This window comes from Piliocolobus tephrosceles, chromosome 8 (assembly GCF_002776525.5).
Source record: "Piliocolobus tephrosceles isolate RC106 chromosome 8, ASM277652v3, whole genome shotgun sequence".
NCBI lineage: Eukaryota > Metazoa > Chordata > Mammalia > Primates > Cercopithecidae > Piliocolobus > Piliocolobus tephrosceles.
This window is the reverse complement of record NC_045441.1, coordinates 4,774,168-4,780,645: the sequence shown is the minus strand read 5'-3', so window position 1 is coordinate 4,780,645 and position 6,478 is coordinate 4,774,168.

Here is a 6,478-nt window from a genome sequence, read left to right as displayed (position 1 = left end):
AAACTGTGTTCAAATAAAGCAAACACCGAGCTGTAACCAACCCAGCCATTCTGTACCTCACTTCTGATTTCTGTACATCACTTTCCTTTTTTGTCTATAAATCTTCTTCCACCACATGGTTGCACTGGAGTCTCTTTGAGTCTGCGGTGATTCTGGGTGCTGCCTGATTCATGAATCTTTCATTGTTCAATTAAACTCTTTAAATTTAATTCAGCTGAAGTTTTTTTTGTTTTGTTTTGTTTTGTTTTGTTTTGTTTTTTTAATCACCCACTGTTTCCTTTAGCTCCTGAACATACTTTAAATGTTGATTAAAGTCTTTGTCTAGTAAGGCACATCAAAGTCTCTGCTGCTTCAGAGAGAGGTTCAGTTGATCTTTTTTTTTTTTTTTTTCCGCTTTACCATCTATGGGCCATATTTTCTTGTTTCTTTGCATGCCTTGTAATTTTTTGCTGAAAAGTAGACATTTGGAATATTATAATGTAGCAGCTATGAAAATTTCCTCTCTCTCCAGATTTGGAGTAGGGAACTCCAAAATCCATCTGTTCACAAAAGCAATGAATAAACTGACAAAAACAATCAGAACCAAGTCCTTGCTGCTTATTTAGGTTTTTTATTTTTAGTTTATTTTGTTGCTGCTTATTTTTAGTATGTGTCTATTTATTTAGTAACTTTTCTGAGCTAATTTTATGAAGTCTGTGTTCTATGCTGTATGTGGTCAGTGAAGTTTCTGTTCTGTGAGTTCAGTCTCAGCTAATGATTCTACAGAGTGAAGACTAAGCTCTGGCTTTTTCTTATCTTGCCCATATTTCTATCTAAGGGGTCTGAGGAGTCATGCCCTAGGAACCATAAATTCTCATCAGATGGGTTTTATTTAACCTTGTGTATTGTGACTTACTTTCCAATCTGTCTCTGGCATAACATTACGTGACAAAGAAGAAAACAAAAATAGTTTTCCCGAAGACATGTTTCTTTGCCATATTCTGAAATGGCCCTGCAAAGCCATCCCTTGTGGGGAAAAACTTGCATCTGTAAAGAATCTCTAGTAACATAGCTAGATCTTTTTCTTCCAGGTCCTCCCAATCCTGAAGGGATTAACTGAGAGTCTAGCACCTTGTAAAGCTCTGAATAGGAAGCATTTGTCATTGATTGTCTCTAAGGGCAGCCATTATGAGACTCCAAAAGAACCATGGTCTCCAAAATCTTTTATCTTAACCCGAATATTTCGTTTCTATTGATCCCAGGTCTTTAGACAGTCTCAACCAACGGTCAACCAGAAAATGTTTACATTTACCTATAGCCTGGAAGCCCCAGAGGTCCGCCTTTGAATTGTCCTGCCTTTCTGGCCAAACCAATGTATTTCTTAAATGTATTTGATTGGTGTCTCCTGCCTCCCTGAAATGTATAAAACCAAGTGTTAGGGAATCTCTGGGGTTTCAGTTTTCTTCCCAGAAACCCCTGTGGCTGGTGGCACCTTTGCTGAGGTCTTGTCCTGCATCCAAGAAGAATGAGGTATGCAGACAAGTGGAGGGTGAACAAAATGAAGAGGAGGTTTACTGAGTGTTACATCAGCTCAGAGGAGACCCTCAGTGGGTAGCTCCTGTCCGTAGGTGGGTCATCCCCTCAAGTGCTCAGCTTTCATCAGAGACGAGGCCCTGGAGACGGTAGCTCCTATCTGTAGGTAGGTCATCCACTGACTGCTCAGTTCTCAGCAGAGAGGAGGCCCTGGGGTAGTTTCTTTCTGCAACTGTTCACCCTGATGTCTGCAGCTCTCAGTGGAGAAGAGGCCCTGGAGAGGCTGGCTCCTCTCTGCCAGCAGATCATCTCTGTAGCTCTCAGCAGAGGGAGTAGCTCCTCTCTGCATCTGGTTGTTGCACAGTCTCTCTGCCCTCTTTGTCCTCTGGTCATTCTCTGCCCTGCTCTGGCTGAACCCGGGGCTTTTATGAACCTCAGAGGGGAGGGAGTGTATGCTGATTGGTCTATGAGTGGCCATGGGTGGGCCTAGAAGAAGCACTGCAGTCCGGGGGACACAGTCCAGCATCCAGCCTTCAGGATCTTCCTGGCTGAAGGTGGGGCCTTACTGGGGACTTGCCCCTTCCACCCAGGAATCAATCTGCCTCCTGCTGTGGCAGATTGTGGCCCCTGGGGCTCAGACTCAACCCCACTGTGAGATCAGAACAGGCACCCGGAGCAGAGAGAGGCCAGGCAGTGGAATCTGATCCTGGAGCCTGCAGGGACCATAACTGCAGACCTGGGCCTCCCACTCTACAGAGCAGGTAAGAGCCAGGGACAAGCAGGTCCTGCCACTTCTGAGCAGGTGGGGCAAGAGCTCCCTAGGTGCAGCTGTGGCCACCCTCCAAGGCAGAGGACTCGGGCATCTCTGCATCCTGCACCCTCAGGAGCCCAAGAGGCTCCCTCCCTCCCACTGCACCCAGGCAGGCAGGTCCTGACTGCTCCTGGCCCTTCCAAGAGGACAGGGAGGCTCAGCCCACAGCTGTAGTTTAGATGGGTATAGCCCCACCCAGGAGGGCAGCGCTCCCACTAGCTACATGGGGCGTGCAGCCCAGCCGTGCCTCCCTGCTGCAGCCGGTGTGATGGAGGAGCCCACCGGGCATGCAGCCCAGCCGTGCCTCCCTGCTGCAGCCAGTGTGATGAAGGAGCCATTCACCTTGGGTACGTGATCACCTTGGGTACATGTTCTCGGGACCTCCAGAGGGCTGTGTCATGGGCCACGGTCACTCGTATTTGGTTCAGAATAAATGTCTTCAAATATTTTACAGAGGTTTCTGTAAAATTTCATTGACAAGAGGTTTCCTTAAACACTTGAAACATAGCACACACGGGCAAAATACCTCCCAGTCTTTGAAGGAGGGGGGGCTCTGTGTGTGTTCAGGGGCACGCCTTCAACATTGAGGCAATTTTCAACTCAGCCTTAGCCTTCATTTCCTGCTTGCACAGAAGCTGAAGGTCAGCCAGAGGTGAGCACGCAGAGCCTTCTTAGGCCTTTTCTACGTTTGTACACACTCCTGGGTATGCGCCTGGACTTCTAGATTCCAAAGAATATGCAGAAACCCTCAAAATCAGTATCTTCCAAAGCATCTCAGTCTCCAGTCTTTCCTCCCAAGCTTTATGGTTCATCTATTGTTTGCCCCAACTGTTATCCCTGGCCCCAGGCAGCAGTGACTAATACACCTGACTTTAAATATTTCAACAAATGCCTACAGGGAGATACCTAAGAGCTCCAAGTTACGTGAAAGAAAGGCAAGCCCTTTGAGCCTGTCCATCCGGGGGCCACAATTGTCAGGGGCATTTGAGCCAGAGCAACTCCATCTTGAACAGGAGCTGGTTAAAATGAGGCTGAGACCTACTGGGCTGCATTCCTAGATGGTTAAGGCATCCTAAGTCACAGGATGAGATGGGAGGTGGGCACAAGACACAGGTCATAAAGACTTTGGTGATAAAACAGGTTGCAGTGAAGGAGCCGGCCAAAACCCACCAAAACCAAGATGGCGACGAGAGTGACCTCTGGTCATCCTCACGGCTACACTCCCACCAGCGCCATGACAGTTTACGAACGCCGTGGCAATGTCAGGAAGTTGTTCTAAAGAGTCTAAAATGGGGAGGCATGAATAATCCACCCCTTGTTCAGCATACCATCAAGAAATAACCATAAAAATGGGCAACCAGCGGCCCTCAGGGCTGCTCTGTCTATGGAGTAGACACGATTTTCTTAATCAACTTTACTTTCCTAATCAACTTGCTTTCAGTTTACTCTATGGGCCTGCCCTGAATTTTTTCTCGCATGAGATCCAAGAACCTTCTGTGGGGGTCTGGATCGGGGACCCCTCTCCTGCCACACAGCCACACGCTAAGGTCTGTCCCCTCCTCTGCCAGTGCCAGACTCCTGTGCTAGGAATGTGTGCTGTTATCTTCGAGGCCTCAAGCTGGTGAGTGGCGGATGGGTCCAGGGTAAGTGAAAAGGCCACAAAGCTTCCTTACTGAGATTCCTGATGATCACTTCCCTGGTGACTGCAAGCTTTGATTAGTGTGCAGAGTTCCAAGAAACTTGGTTCTGATCGTTTCTGCTGGTTTGTTCACTGCTTTTGTAGACAGATGGATCCGGGGTTCCCTACTCCAGCTTCTTCACTGATGTCTCCGTGGTTGGGTTTGGAAAGTTCTTTATGTGTTCTAGGTACAAGTCCCTTATCAGATATGTGCTCACAAAGACTTTCTCCCTGTTTGTGGTTTGTCTTTTCCTTCTTTTCACAGTGTCTTTTGAAAGCAGAAGTTTTAAATTTTAACAAAATCCAATTTATCAATGAATCATTTTATGGGTGGTGTTCCTTCTCCTACCCCACTGCCCAAATTCTGTTATTTTATTTTATGTGTTGTGATTTTCTTTTCACCCCCAAATTAGATATTTGATTCATTCACTGGTTCTCTGGATTTTAAGAAGTATTAGTTTTTGCTCTGGCCTTTTTTTTCTTCCTTTCTGTTTTTCTAAAGATTGGTATTTGAATTATAAATAAAAACATGTGTATATGCATGTGCACTTATGTTAGTTTGATGTTTAATTAATTCAATATAATATTTTTATTTAATAATGAAAACATTTAAGAATCTTGATTGACCTTTGCTACACTTAGAATATTCATTAAAAAGCCTAAAATTACATCTTAATTAGCTCCTTAATCCAACAGTTGTTTAGCCAAGGGCTTCTTAATTTCTAGTGGATGAGGCATTTTCACATCAACTCTACTCTGATTGCACTCTACTTTTAAGAGGTAGAATGCGTGATGTTTGCATTTGAGACAACTGAGGTTTGCTTGGTTTTGGTCTTTTGGGTTATTTTAGCCTAGTACATCATTTAATATTATATAAGAAATGTGCTATTTATAGGTGACAAAGTTTTCTGTATACTTATTTATTCAAATGTTTTAATTATTCAAATAGTTCAACAATAGAGCCTACTTGTCTTAATTTAGTGCATCCCTGAAAGACTGAGAAAGACATTAAGCTTTCTTCACCATAAGTGCCTTCTGTTGATGTCTCCCTTTATTTCTAATCATTTTTGCTTTATATTTTTGAGAACTAAGTAATTCAGAAAAAGTATGTGATGTTTTCACTGAAGAGTATCCATTTTATGAATATAAAATGACTCCTTTAATATTTTTACTTTAATTTTATACTGATGTTAAGATCAGCACTTTGATTTTTCTTTATTTACATTTGCCTGGTAACCTTTCAGTCATTCTTTTGTATATGTGTATAACTTTTATCTTCCTATTTTCATGAGGAATCTAAAACACTTACATTTATTATCAAAACTGAGAGATTTGGCTTTATATATATATATTGCTTTATAGTTTCAGATTTTGTGTTTCTTTGTAGTTTTGTTTCTTTTTGTCTCTTTGCTTTACATAATAATTTCCATTTGCACTTATTTCCTGTACCAATTTGACAGGTAGCAATTCAGTTCTTCTATAGCTGTTGCTGTTGAATTTGTTCATTGCGTCCTGACACAGTCCCGCCATTGTCAGAGTCAAGAACAGGCCCTCACCGAAGCCCACACACCTTCTCCTCCAAATTCAGGATTGGAGCAATGGAATAAAGGAAATCTTCAAAAGCCAAACCATTGTGGAAGCCTCTTCCTTGTGAGACACAGGACGAGAATGCTCCCTTTCCCTCCTAAGGCAGGAGAACGTCCAGGGCCCTTGTCAGTTCTGAGCTGCCCAGAAGTGGGGCCTGGGTGGACATCCACTCACACCCCGGGATGAGCCAGGAGGGCGGGGGTGGTCCCGCTTTGAAGAACTTGGGATCCAGGATCACAAAGACCAGCCAGCAAGGCCTCAAGTCCTAACCCCTCCTACGTGCTCTGCAAACTTGGGCAAATTATTTCACTGCTCATGCCTCAGTTTCCCCAATATAAGATGGGATGACAATAGTTCCTCCTCATGGAGTTGCTGCAAAAATTAGATGAGATTGTGTCAGAAACGCCAGCAATTGTTATAATTTCTTGTTATTACTATATGCAAAGAGCTGGGGGGTCTTGGTGAGGATCTAGAAAATGGGCAGGGGTATGTTCCTGGGGGTGCATCAGGCAGGGTTTTCAAGACGGCCCCAATGACATCCATGGAACATGTCTGGCAACTTTATTTGCTCAGCCTTCCCCCTTCCCCACCGCCCAAAATGGCCAATTCCTGTGGGATCCAGCACCACTCATTAAATATTGGAAGATTTTCCTCGGAGGAGGTGGAAATGCCGCTCACGTGACTTCCATTTGACATTGTACTGGTGCTCTAGCTATCCACTGCTGTGCTAGACCACCCCGCAAATCTAGTCCACTCCTGTGCTAAACCACCCCGCAAACCTAGTCCACTGTTGTGCTAGACCACCCCGCAAACCTAGTCCACTCCTGTGCTAAACCATCCCGCAAACCTAGTCCACTGCTGTGCTAATCCACCCCGAAAACCTAGTCCAC